The sequence below is a fragment of the Theropithecus gelada genome, chromosome 4, assembly GCF_003255815.1.
Source record: "Theropithecus gelada isolate Dixy chromosome 4, Tgel_1.0, whole genome shotgun sequence".
Lineage (NCBI taxonomy): Eukaryota > Metazoa > Chordata > Mammalia > Primates > Cercopithecidae > Theropithecus > Theropithecus gelada.
The window spans coordinates 149527383-149541698 of record NC_037671.1 but is presented as its reverse complement, the minus strand read 5'-3'; the positions used below and the strand labels follow the sequence as shown (position 1 = coordinate 149541698).

Here is a 14316-nt window from a genome sequence, read left to right as displayed (position 1 = left end):
CAACAAAAACCTCCCCTCCTCTCACTATTCTAAACTTTTATTATATAATACACTAGAATGAGCTAACCACATCCAGTATCTTACTATAGACGTTAGCAGAACAGCCATTACATCTACACAGCATTAAAAATGTAAACCACAAACCAGCCTATGTCAACTACATTCTTAAAATCAATGTTCTATAGCCTCTTAGTTTCTTGTTTTCTCCTGCTTGACTATGATTTATCAAGTTTTCATTTGGGAATAGAAAACGTGTTTTAATATATGTAGCTTTGTACAAAACCAGTATTAAGGTTTCAGCTAGTTTTATTAGGAAACATTATTCTAATTACAAAAGATACCTTTGCAGTAAAAATGAATATATGTCCTACTTAAAATGTTCAAAGGAGTTATTCCTTAATATTTTAGAGCATTCTACAACCTTGCTACTTAAAGTGTGATGCTGCAGGTCCGCATTACCGGCATTACTTTGTAGCTCGTTTGAATTGTACAAGTGTGGGCCCCCATCTCAGACTTCGTGAACCAGAATTTGCAATGTTAACAAGATCCCCAGGGCATTTCTATGAGAAGGGATACTTTGTAATTTTCATAAATCATTTGAGTCCCCTGGATTCAGTATCAGTCATGGACTAATGACCTGCATGACCTTGGGGAATCCATGGGCCCCGGGCTGTCCAATAGAGCTCTCTGGTATGACAGAAAAGTGCTATACCTGAGCGGTCAAATACAGCAGCCACTGAACACAAGAGCCCTTAAAATGTTACTACTAGGACTGAGGAACTAAATCTTTACTTAATTTTAATTTATATTTGAATAGTACCATGTGGCTATTAGCACAGGTTTAGAAACTACTTATAAAATCCCTTCCAGCTCTAAAATATGACAATTCTGGATATAGAAAAAATGATTTACAAAATTGTTTTCAAGATACTATTTAAAACAAATGTCTGTTGATCACCTACCACGTGTCAAGCACGCAGGCCTCATGAATGAACAAAACTAAACAAAATTCTTATCCTCATGGCCTACAGACTTGCAGAGAGAAAAAGACAACAAAAATGAATCTAATAAAACACATCATTATTCGAAGATAATAAAGCTATGAAAAAATAGAGCAGATTAAACAAGGAAGAAGAATACTGGTATGAGGGGGATGAGGGTTGGTAGCATTTATACATGGGGTGCTAAAAGAAGGCCACTAGGAGAAATTGGTATTTGAGCACAGAGTGGAAACAGATTAAGAGCTAGCCATGTAAATATTAGGGGAAAGATGAACAGCTATTGGAAAGGTCCTAATGTGGACATGGGTGTGATGTGAGAAAGAGCAAAGAGTCCGAGAAGCTTGTTCTGAGTGAGCAATGGCAGGAGGAATAGAAAATGGAGTCAGAGAGGTCAGAAAGGAAACAGCGTGGGGGAACAGAGTCATGGATCACATAGGGAATTGCAGGCCACTGCGAGATCTTTGGCCTTTACTCTGAGGAGCCATTGTAAAAGAGCAACATGTCAGGTCTTACACTTTTAAATCATCTCTGTGGCTTCACTGTGTCACCCAGGCTTTGCAGTCATGTGATCTTGGCTCACTGCAACCTCAAAATCCCGGGCTCAAGTGATCTTCCCACCTCCCTTTCGGGTAGCTAGGACTACAGGAATGAGCTACTGTGCCCAGCTAATTATCTATTTTTATTTTTGTAGAGATGGGGGTCTTGTTTTGTTGCTCAGGCTGGTCTCGAACTCCTGGCCTCAAGTAATCCTCCCACCTCAGCCTCTCAAAGTGCTGGGATTAAAGACTTGAGCCACCATGCCCAATTTGGCTTCACTCTTGAGATCACCCAACAAAGGTACTAGGGCAGGGAGAACAGTTAAGATTTTACTGCTAGATTCCTGGTGAGAATGATGATGGCATGGTTCACAGTGGTAACAGGGGAAATGGTGAGAAGTGGCTCAATTCTGGTTATACTTTAAAGACAGATCTAACAATCACCCATGAAAAATAAGAATGTGCTATCACAGAAAGAAGAGTCAGAGTTGACTTCAAAGTTCTGATCTAAGCAACTGGAAAAATGGAATGGCCATCAACTGAAATGGTAAAAACTATAAATAAAACAGGTTTACAGGGTAATGTAAAGAACTGAGTTTTTGAAATGTCAAATTTGAGATATCTCTTATGAAATCAATTGCAGATGTATTACATAGATGTATAAACAAGTCTGGAATTCCACGAAACCGCCTGAGCTCAGGATATAAATTAGAAAGCCAGTGGCAGATAGAGAATACTTACCAGAAATTGGATAAGATAATAAGAGCAGTGAGCATACATAGAGAAGATAAAAGGACCAAGACTTATAAGAGTCAAAACAAAAGTTAAGAAGTAACTCAGAAGGAGATTAATTAACAACAAATCATAAAATAAATATCCCATGTGGAAGGAAGAAAATGAAGACTACAGTGTCCTTGAAGTCAAGGGAAGAAAGTATTTCAAGGAGCATAGAGTGATCAATTGTGTCAGATACTTACAAAAGCAGTTACAGTGGGGAGGTAGAGGCAAAGCTTGATTTAAATGGGTTCAAGAGAAAATGGAAAGAAAGGAAATAAGAGATGGGAGTGGGGACAACTTTTGCAAAGCACTATAAAGAAAGCAAACAAGAGGAACACTAGCTGCAAGGAAAAATGGAGCCATACAAGGAGGGTTTCCTTGTCTTTATTTTGTTGGGTTTTTTTTTAAAGAAGAGCACACAGCTGGTTTGTATGCTAATAAGAAAGATCCAATAAAGAGAAAATCAATAATGTAGGACAGAGTTCTGTAAACTATTTGGTCCATGGGCCAAATCTAACCTGCTGCCTGTTTGGTACAGCCTACGAGCTGTGAATGACTTCTACCTTTCTAAATGGTTAAATAGAAAAATAAAAAGAATAGTAATAATTGATAACATATGAAAATTATATCATACTCAAATTTAATAAAGCTTTATTGGAACACAGCTATGCTCATCATTTATGCACTGTTTATGGCTGCTTTTGTGTGACAATAGCAGAGCTGAGTTGTGACGGAGATCACAGGTGACATTCTCATTGATTCCCACTATTGCTCAGTTCGCTATGAGTCACAGTGACAGTTAAACTTGACAGCATTTGGAGTACCATGCATATCACCTTACCATGACTCTTGCATTACTTTTTTCATTACTATTGCATATGTCAAAAGAAGAAACAAGATAAATAAACTTCAAGTGTCATGCTTTGAAGGCACAATGGAGTGTGGATTATTCTGCTATATAATTACATGGCAAATAACTTTGTTTATTATGCAGTGACACTGTAGTTATACTAAAACAATACAATAAATGACAACATTACTAACATTACTAGCATAAGCACTCATCAAAATATTACCAACCAGCAGTAAAGTGATGCTTAAAAAAACAGTAAATTTTAAAAAAACAATATTCCATCACATAGAACTTCACAAAATGTAAACATGAAAATGAAGCTGCAACCAAAGTAACTTTTCAAATGGCACATTTGTTAGACAAGCAAAGAAAGCTATTTACCAATGGTAAGGTAATTAAATTATATTATATTGTAGCAGATACATGCTTATAAAGAAAATAAGCTCGTTTAAGACTATTAGCATTTTGGTGATACCCCTGTCCAAAGAGCTGTGAAACTTGGAAGTAACATTAACATGCAATTTAAAAACAAGGTAAATGGTTTCAAGTTGTTTTCCTTGGCTCTTTACATGCCAACTGACATACAGATATGGCTTAATTGTTATTGTTTATTTGAGGAGTCAAAGCTGAGTTTGAAGTGACCTGGAAAATTAGTCTCTATGAATGAACATTCTCTGTGGAATAACTACAGGCAAAGATTAAAGGTGTTAATGATTAAAGAACTTTAATTAAAGTAGTTTAAAGGTTAAACAAATTGAGAAAACACAAATTCAGTACAATCTCAAGTAGAATCTGCTAAAATGTGTTACAATGGATGGTGGCAAAAATGTGTAGGATAGAAAAAGGCTTAGTTTGACAAATTTAAAAAGCTAGTGAACATTTTGGGTGCTTAACGGTTGTAGTTATTCACTGTATTACTTATCAGCAGGTACTTTGTGAAAAATACTCAAATCTATCATGTGTTATTGAACCAATAGTGTCACTTATAAAATTCATTTGATTTCATGGATTTAGCAATCATTCTGTGAATTCTATCATGAGTAGAAGCTGAATATCCTGATGTGCCTTACCCACTAATGTGATGGGTTTAGCAGTCGTAAAGTTTTATTGCAGTATTTTGAGCTTAGGCTGAAACTTTTCAGAATAGGAAAAACTGCTGTAGACCATTGAATGCAGTCGTCCCCAACCTTTTTGGCACTAGGCACTAGTATCATGGAAGACAACTCTTCCATGGATGAGGGTCAGGGGCGATGGTGTTGGGATGAAACTGTTCCATTTCAGATCATCAGCCATTAGATTCTCATAAGGAGTGTGCAACCCAGATCCCTCACATGTGCAGTTCACAATAGAGTTAACACTCCCATGAGAATCTGATGCCTCCACTGAGCTGATAGGAGGCGGAGCTCAGGTAGTAATGCTCGCTCACCAGAGCATTACCTCCTCCTACGTGGCCTGGTTCCTAACAATACAGGGATGGATCCCTGGGTTGGGGACACTTAATCTAACGGCTTTGGAAATTAGCTTTTGCTGCAGACTTTCTAATGTATATTAATTAATGCAATCTAAAATCACAAGAAACTATAGAATGTACAAGTTAATACTACAGTAAAATCATTGTAACAACTAATATTTGAATCACAAGATTCAAATGTTGAGCTGCTATATCAACTTCTCATCCTGTCAAAAATTAAAATAAGAGCCAGGCAAGGTATAGTCCCAGCTATACCAAGGATTGAGGCAGGAGGATCACTTGAGCCTAGGAGTTCAAAGCCAGCCTGGGCAACATAGCCAGACTCTGTCTCTAAAAATAAGCAAATAATAATTTTAAAAAACAAGAAGCAAGATCTCTATTTTCACACAAATTTTGCAGTAGATACATTTTCTGAGCTCAGTTTATGATTTCAATATTCCAGCAGCATTTTTTGGACCTTGACGCAGTGCACAGAAATTTCCTTATTTCAAAATCCATTTGTCAGTTACAAAAGACCACATATTGCATGACTCTATTTATATAAAATGTCCAGAAAAAGCAATTCTATAGAAACAGAAACTAGATTCATGGTTTCTTAGGATGGGGATGGGAGGCCTGGGCTGAGGGCAGGGAATGATGAATAATGGGTATGGGATTTCTCTTGGGGGAATAAAAAATGTTTCAAAATTAGGTAGTGATACTGGTCTCATATCCTGCGAATATACTAAATAATAATTATACACTTTAAATATGTGAACTATATGATATGTGAAACATATTTCAATAAGAAATTTTTTAAAAATCCATTTGACTGTGCAACTGAGGAGCTTCCACCTAATCTTCAATTGGAAGTATTTTGCACTGTAATGAAATTCTAAAAGGCAAATATCAAGAGATGAATTTAAAGAATTGTATAAAAAACTTCCAAATTATGAATGTGCATACATGCTAGTAGACTAATATCTGTATTTGGCAAAACCTATATGTGTGAAAAGATATTTTAAATATGAAATATGTAACATTTCAACACAGATCAGTATGACAGATGAATATTTAAAATACTAATGACAGGAAACATTAATGTTGAACCCCAGTCAAGCAAAACATTACCTCAAAAGAAATAATTCTATTATTCACATTAGTAAATCTATATTACAAATTTCAAGATACTTTGTTATTATTATTACTAATATTATTATATTTTCAATTTTCTCAATAAAATATATGGAAATTTGTCCTTTCTCTTGTATTACAAGTACCTACATAATATTCTTCATTTTGCCTCTTGGCCTACAAAACCTAAAATATGTACTATCTGGCCCTTTACAGAAAATGTTTGCCAGCCTTTGATATAAGACATAGAAGAGATAGATGTTATAAAATTCTTTTGAATAGACACAAAAAGAAAGCTATTGCACCAATAATTGGTTTAATTCAACTTTTAAAAAGTCTATTTGAAATGATTAGGCATGATTACTAACATGAAGATAGGGCATACAATAATCAAAATACATTAAAGCAAAGGCTGAAGACAACTGGAGGAAGGGATCTGATGGAAGTCATGCATTACAGTATCTTTGTAAAAACCCAAAGGACACCTTAAGATCAGTACTTGAATATGACATCAAAGGAAGTCAGATGGTTGTCCTCCCCTTCTAACCAAAAAACTTTCTCGATGTGGGGGGAAAAGGGTCAACCTGACAATCATCAAAAACAAGGTCACAAAAGAAGGTTAAGGCATTTATAGAAATAGCAATCTTTGGCTTTGTAAATAGAGAAAGTTACAAATCAGACTAACACCAGCCTGGCAGAGAAAACAAATGCATTATTTGTACTTGGAAGGGTAATCAAGGGATGCAATCTGAATTATGCTCCTCTAATGGAGATGATCATTTCTACCTTTGTGACATATCTAGAATTCATTTTAAAAGGCAATGAAAGAAATGAGCTCTCATGACCTATATCACCTCCCAAAGGCCTGCCTCATCTCTTAACACTATTGCATTGATGGCTGAGTTTCAACACATGAATTTTGGGAGGAAACAGACATTCAGATCTTAGCAGCACTTATTTTCCAAAAATCAAAGAAGTATCAAAAAGTTGATTAATGTAACATAACCATGTTCACAATACCCCTTTATTAACAAATGTTAATATTTTACCATTCTGCTTCCTATTTTTTATATAAAAAGTACATTACAAAGAATACAATTCCTTGCTATACCTCTCTTCCTTCCTACAACTAGACACTCATAAATCTGATTTATGTTTTTTTACTATACTATACACATTTCTCTGAACCATATATTGTGGCTTTATGTGTTCTTAAAATTTCACTGCTTTGAAACTGCTTAAATTCTGAAATTTGATCTTCTTTTCCTTAATATTGTATTTCCAATACATATTTTCATGTTAATATGTAGAGATTTAGTTAAGATTATGTGCAGTTGAATATTCTACTTTATGAATATATCAGAGTTCTCTCATCCATTTCCTAAAGATAGAAATTCATTTCCAAAATAACTAAAAGAGTATAATTGGATTATTTGTATCACAAAGAATAAATGTTTGAGTGGAAGAATATCCCATTTTCCATAATGTGATTATTAAGTATTACATGCCTGTATCAAAATATCTCATACAACCCATAAATACACATACCTATTATGTACCCACAAAAATAAAAAATAAAAGAAAAACAGAAATTTGTTTCCAATTTTTTACTATTACAAATAATGCTGTAATATATAAACTCATATATACATCTTACACATGTGCAGGAGTTTTTCTCAGAACAAACAGTGTGTGAACATCCCTTTTTCTCCGATCCTAACCAGCACTTGGTATACCCCAGATTTTTGGATCTTGCACTTTTAAGTGTGAGACACTAACTTGTTTTGTTGACTTGCATTATTCTATTAGTATGGATCACGTGACCTAAGAATGAGTATGAGCTTTTTTGTATACATTTATTGGCCATTAATGTCATTAAACTTTGCATTTCTTTTCTATTGGGTGCTTTGTCTTTTGCTTATTGATTCGTATGAGTTTGCATATACTATGGATAATAACCTTTTATGTCTTACATATATTATAAAACTATTTTCCCAGATGTGAATTGTCTTTTGTCTCAGTTTATAGTATCATTTTCCCCCTTCAGGAATTATTTGCTTAGAGGGAATCAAGCTTAGTCATTTCCTTTCAGAGTTGTATTTCTCCAGTTCTAAGAAATATTTTTCCGTACCAAGGTTATACAGACATCAGAAAATCAATTCTACTAGTACACTTAAAATTTGATTCCACATCCAGGTCTTCAACATATCTGGACTTTATTTCTCCATAGGATGACATTTTTTAAAAACCTCATTTTTTATATGGAAAGCCTACCATCCTTGCACTTCTATGGAAATGTCCACTCCCCTCCACTCTATTTTCTTTCTTTCTTTTCTTGAAAAAAGGTCTCAGTCTGTTGTCCAGGCTGGAAGTGTGATCACAACTGCAGCCTTGGCCTCGCAGTCTTGGGTGATTCCCCCACCTCAAGTCTCCCTGGTAGCTGGGACTATAGGCATGCACCACCACACCTGGTTACTTTTTTGTATTTTCTGTACAGACAGGGTTGCTCTATGTTGCCCAGGTTGGTCTCAAACACCTGGGCTCAAATGATCCACCCACCTTGCCTTCCCAAAGTGCTGGAATTACAGGCGTGAGCCACCATGCCCGGCCACTCTATTTTATTGACTATAGCACAACTACAATTATGTCCCAAGTTCCCATACACAAGTGGGTCTCATTATTAGCACTTTTCTCTGTTCCAGTAAATTGTCTGTACCTATAAAAACACAAAATGATTTAACTTATTGCTGTGGTGTGAATATTTGCTTCTCCCTAAAATTAATGTTGAAACCTAACACCCAAGGTGAATGGTATTAAGAAATGGGGCTTTTGGGAGGTGATTGAGGGCTCTGCCCTAATAAACAGGATAAATATCCTATAAAAGAGGCTTCAGAGAGCTTGTTTCGCCCCTTCTGTCATGTGAGGATGCACAGAAGGTGCCATGCACGAGGAGCAGGCCCTCACCAGACACTGAATCTTCTGGTGCCTTGATGTTGAACTCTCAGCTTACAGAATTGTGAGCAATAAATTTCTGTTGTTTATAAATTACCCAGTCTCAGTATTTTGTTGTAGCAGCACAGACTAAGACACTAACCCATTAAATATCTTTTCCAAGAGTCTTACAGTTATTACAGGGCAAAGATTAAACCCAAATTATCTAATTCCAAGCCTCTTCCTACAGAGCCAGTAAGCATTTGCAATATAGCCACAAAACATCATAGGAAATAATCAATTAATTAATTTTACTAGGGGTAAAGACATCATTATGTATCTCCCCCACCCCCTTATGAAAGTGAAGGCTACCACAGAAGATGGAATAGAATGAGTGGTATTAGTTTGAGTATTTAGTATCTACCTTTAATTATATAACCTGTAAGGTCCTTTTCATTAGTGACAAGTGAGGACATAAATCCACTAAACCACCACTCAGACTCTAAATTTACATTTGTCCTGACCATATTTCACTCACTACCTTAATTTTCTCATGTTTGTGTCCTCCTCTGTATACTAAATAAAGTACATAGTCAGAGTTCTATCCCACATCTTAGTTACCATGAAAACCAAATAATCCCTAGAATCTGATTGTCTCTACATCACAAGACACAAAAGCCTTTTAAAACCAGTGGCTCTAAACCTTGTTGGGTAATGGTCCAAAGACTTAATAAACATTATGGACCCACTCATAAGAGAAAAATTGATTTTACATAAAATTTCAGAACATTTATGACCCTTCTGAAGACAACACATGAACAAATAGACTCTCAAGTTAAGAACCTCTATTTGTGGTGGGGTGGGGGAGTGTTGAAGAAGAAATATATAGAAAGCTTTTCCTTAAAACAAATTACTCTATGAAGTGATCCTTTTACTGTGACGCCTTTATGTGCTTCTTCCCTTTCCTTACCCTTTCATGAACCAGCAGCAAACCTGCTAGCCAAGGAAAGATGAATGAATTCCCTTCACAGCCTTTCAATATATTCATCAAAGGTAACATGTGAATAATAGAACCCCATTCCTATTCTTCTCACCAGGAAGTGAGTAAATAACTTCCACATACCATTAAGTCATCAACTCTGGACATATTTTACTTTATAAATCTATCAATTATGTACCAAAGATGACTTGAGAAACCAGTGTTTTCATATCATCTAGAAACCAAATGCCTTTAGAGGGTAGGTACATAAAGCAATTGTTTAATATTTTGTTTTCAGGAAGGATCTAGCATAGACTCATATGTAAATATATTATTAATAATAAATTATCTAAAAATGGCAATGATTATAAATTATTATGCAAAATGTGTTACTGAAACAAAATTCAATGCAGGAATCCTTGTTTTGTTTTTTTTTTGGAGGCTGGGGGTGGGGTTTAGACTACAGAATTTTCCCATACATGAGGTACCAATAACCACATTTTTGCTATAGAAAATATCCAAGTATCTAGAAAGTGAGATAAATATTGAAAAAGTATCTTGTATTACCTTAGGAAATATCTTCTGTTTTTCAATAAAGTTGGTACTTTTGAGGAAAAATGCTAAACTGTCATGATCCAAAAATCAAATCCTATCACATTTACAGAGAAACTTCTTGCAAACATTGAACTTTCTTTGAAGTGAGTTGATTCTTGACAGAAAGATTAACATGAGTGTGAAAGGCAAATAAATCTCGGGACCCCAAAAATCACTAAGCCAAGGGAAAAGTCAAGCTGGAAACTACATCAGGCAAACCTGCTTCCCCTTTTATTCCTAAATAAGATAGCTACAAACATAAAAAAGCTACATAGCTACATACCTCTCTCACAATTTGCCCACAAGGAAATTCCTTGTGGGCCTCAAGATCTTTTTTTTTTTTTTTTTGAGATGGAGTCTCGCTCTGTCGCCAGGCTGGAGTGCAGTGGCACGATCTCAACTCACTGCAACCTCTGCCTTCCAGGTTCAAGCGATTCTTCTGCCTCAGCCCCCAGAGAAGCTGGGACTACAGGCGCCCATTACCACGCCTTGCTATTTTTTTTTTTTTTTTTTTTTTCGTATTTTTGGTAGAGATACGGTTTCACCATGTTCGCCAGGATATTCTCTATCTCTCCGCCTGGGCCTCCCAAAGTGCTGGGATTACAGGCGTGAGCCACCGCGCCCGGCCAAAATCTTTACTCTATGTTAAACAGTTCTGTTGAATTTCACCCTGGCAATAAATGATAGCGTATCTTCACAAGTCCAGGACAGAAAGTCATCCCTCTGCTCGACTGAGGCAAATGCATATCTGATTGCTTTCTCTGCCTTACTGTTTATGTAAAAATGCAGATTCACTGAGCCAGACTGAATTGTATATTCAGTGAATGGCTGATCAAGGACTCAAACGAATGTAATCTTTTGTTTCTTATCTACTTATGACCTGGAAGTCACCCCCTCACCAAACCAATGTTTGGTCATATACTGATTGATGTCTCATGTCTTCCTAAAATGTATAAAAGCAAGCTGTACCCCGACCACCTTGGGCACACATTGTGAGGACCTCCTGGGGATATGTCACAGTGCATCCCTAACCTTCGCAAAATAAACTTTCTAAATTAATTGAAACCTGTCTCAGATATTTTGTGTTCACATGGGGAAAAATTACAGTTAAATGTCCTGTAAAGGATTTAAAGAGATATTATAAATTTAATGAATGTTCTAAACATAAAATATAAAATCACATTTTTAATTACTTTAATTCTTATCAATTTTTTCAAAAACATTATAAACAGTATTCTTAAGCACCATACAGTGTCTGTGACTGCTCACACCATGTAATTTGAAAATATTTTAAATTGAGTAAATTACTGCTCCTTAAATTACATTTATCCAGATAGGCAGAGAAAACTGAGAAATCAGTAATTAAACAAACGTAAAATATAGACAACATGCACATGGAACATATCTATTTTAAAGATAAATACTTGAGAATTTCTCATAAATTTTTTTTAAAATCACACTGACATTTTAGTACCTTCCACTGAAACATTACTGGTTTTATGATCAATATAGAGTGTAATTAGAGGGAAATTTCAAGACTCTATGAAATTAACAAATCAAAGTATGGAGGGAGGGGCAATTCCGTCATTCAGCATAAAATCAACAAAGCAAATCTTTGTTTAAGTTGTTACTTTATCACTCTTCTCTAACTAAAAACAAAAAAAAGGACAGGCACAATCAAAACAGCTATTGTATGGTTAAGCCATGACCCCAAGGCCTTTGCCATTAAAGGTAGAGGATGTGGAACTTACACCAGAAGGGAACATTGTTATACAAAAAAAGAATTAGAAGGAAGAGAAGAATATGTGTAAATAAATAGGAATTAACTGGGGAAGCAAATAAGTTATCCAAAACAATTCAACAAACCAAAAACAAGAACTAAATAGAATTACCAAAAATTCCAATGACATTCTCTCAGAACTGAAGGTTGGCCAGTAAAACCTTTGTTATCTCTGGGAAGGGGAGGGTAGTAGTTCCCATTTTTTAAAAAAAGTAATGAAGATACACTGTTGAGCATCAAATTAAGGAAAGACTAAAAAAAAGCAAATTGCAAAATATTGAGAAGCAGAGGATGGCTCGACTTTTTTGAAAAACTGATTCTGACAATTAGTGAACTAACTATGGACATCTTCTCAAAAGATGTTTCCAAAATTTTTGGCTAGTGACTTTTTACATGTCTCTGAAACCAAACATTAAAAACAAACAAACAAAAAAATCCCTCCCAGATGGGTAAAATATGAGAGAATCAAGTTGAACAGAGGCTAATCCTACGTTGCTTGAAAGATAAAAACTACAGCTGGTACATAGAGTTGTAAAACCTGGGATGTCTCAGCAGAAAGGCTGCAAGGATGTTCTGCTGCACTAAAGGCAATGCACTTCCAATACTTTTTAAAGGCAAAGATCCAATAAGTGATAGGACACGAGACAGAGCCATCTCCACCACTTGTACACTAATGCAAACCACTGTCACCTCTGACTACTGCAGTTGCCTCCTAACCCATTTCCCTGCTTCTACTCTTGGCAACTCAACCCTTAAACACAATTCATTCTCCACATAGAAGCTAGAATCTTCTTAAAGCATTAACTGTCATGTTACAGCTCAAGCAAACTGTCTGAAGATTTGCCATCATAGTATAAATAAAGTATAATTTCCATGAAGGATCTATACTATCTAACCCTCATATTACCTTTGTAAGTCATCCCCTTCAGGTTCCCCTCTGCTCTCTGTGCTACTGCAACCTCACTGCCTCCTTCAGTTGTTAAAACATGTCATGCCTGTGACCACCCCAGGCTTTGCACACTTGCTCAGGTGCCTCTGCCTTTGGTGCTCTGCACTGTGCTGGTATCTGTTCTGCTGACTCTTGCTGTCACCATTCCGCTCTCACCTTCCTACCTGTATTTGCCACACTGCCTTTCTGAACCCCTCTCCAGTCATGGTCACTTGCACACCCTATTTCCACATGCTTGCTCACTTAGAGAGCTGCCCACCCCTAACTCCTTTCTCCTACCCTCCCTATGCAGCAACAACCATTTTTCAGACAATAGCCAAGTTCTAACTTTTTCTACTCCTACAAAGACAGCTTTCTCTTCCTAGAACACCTTAAGTCAACAATCAGCATCACATAATTGATAGTAACAGAGGACAGACAAATTTGTAGGCAGACAGGGTCAGGTCCCTGGTGAAACCTGACCTTCAAGTCAAGACAGCCTGAAGCCTGAAAACCAAACTGCCAGCTCTGGATAGAGTCAATGACCAGAGTGAGAACTTCTATCACCATCTTACACTCTCTCTCGACCGGTTTCTTCTGGATGATACCTGTTAGCCAATCGAATGGTGCTTTTTCCAAAGACCACCCATGGACCAATCAGCATGCATTCCCACATTCCACACCCATAAAAACCTTGGACTCAGCCACACAGGCAGAAAGCGGAACTGCTTTCAGGGTCCCTTTTCAGCTGACAGCTTTGCTTCTGTTGCTCAATAAAATTATTCTCTGCCTTACTCACTCTCTGGTGTCCATGTACCTTATTCCTCTTGGTCACAGGACAACAGCCCAGACTTGCCGAGCTGTGGGCAGTGAGAACAAATGAGTTGTAACCCTCAAATTCACCAAGTTGCAGGCACCAGGAATGAATGATCTGTAATCCTCCCTTTTGCCCACTAAGCTGTGGGCGACAAGTATAAAGGAGCTGCAGCACACTCCTGCTTGTCAGACTATGGGAGAAAGAAAGCTGTAACATGTTCCCGCTCACTGAGCTATGGGAGTGAAGAGCTGTAACACTTTTGGGAACTCAGACGTTGGGACTCCACAAGCAAGAGCTGCAACACCCCTTGGGGCTCCACAGTTGCTGGCATCTCTGAGTTATCAGGAGCCACCGCATTCCCCTCATCTAGTTGCTGGCACCCAAGGCGGAAGCTTCTCACAGCATGCCTGGTTGATCCATGGGTTGAGCGCAGAGCCATGGTGGGCACAGGATCTGGTCTGGGGCACAAGCAGAATGCAGCCTGCCAGGCTGAGCAGGTGGAGCAAGCCCAGCAGGCCCTGAGCGAGACCCAGGCA

The 14316-nt window shown here is 37.0% G+C and overlaps 1 protein-coding gene across 2 annotated transcripts in view; it reads right to left on the bottom strand.

Annotated features, from left to right (window-relative positions):
- The window catches only part of RNF217 (ring finger protein 217), a 128917-nt gene that overhangs the window by 98631 nt on the left and 15970 nt on the right, over positions 1-14316 (bottom strand). The window contains exon 1 of one of the 2 annotated variants that reach the window (XR_003119211.1): positions 9107-9264. The exons of the other annotated variant lie outside the window; for it this stretch is intronic. The gene's annotated coding sequence lies outside the window, so the exon portion shown is untranslated. Of the gene's footprint in view, positions 1-9106; positions 9265-14316 lie in introns of those variants that run through there. 2 annotated transcript variants of the gene reach the window in all.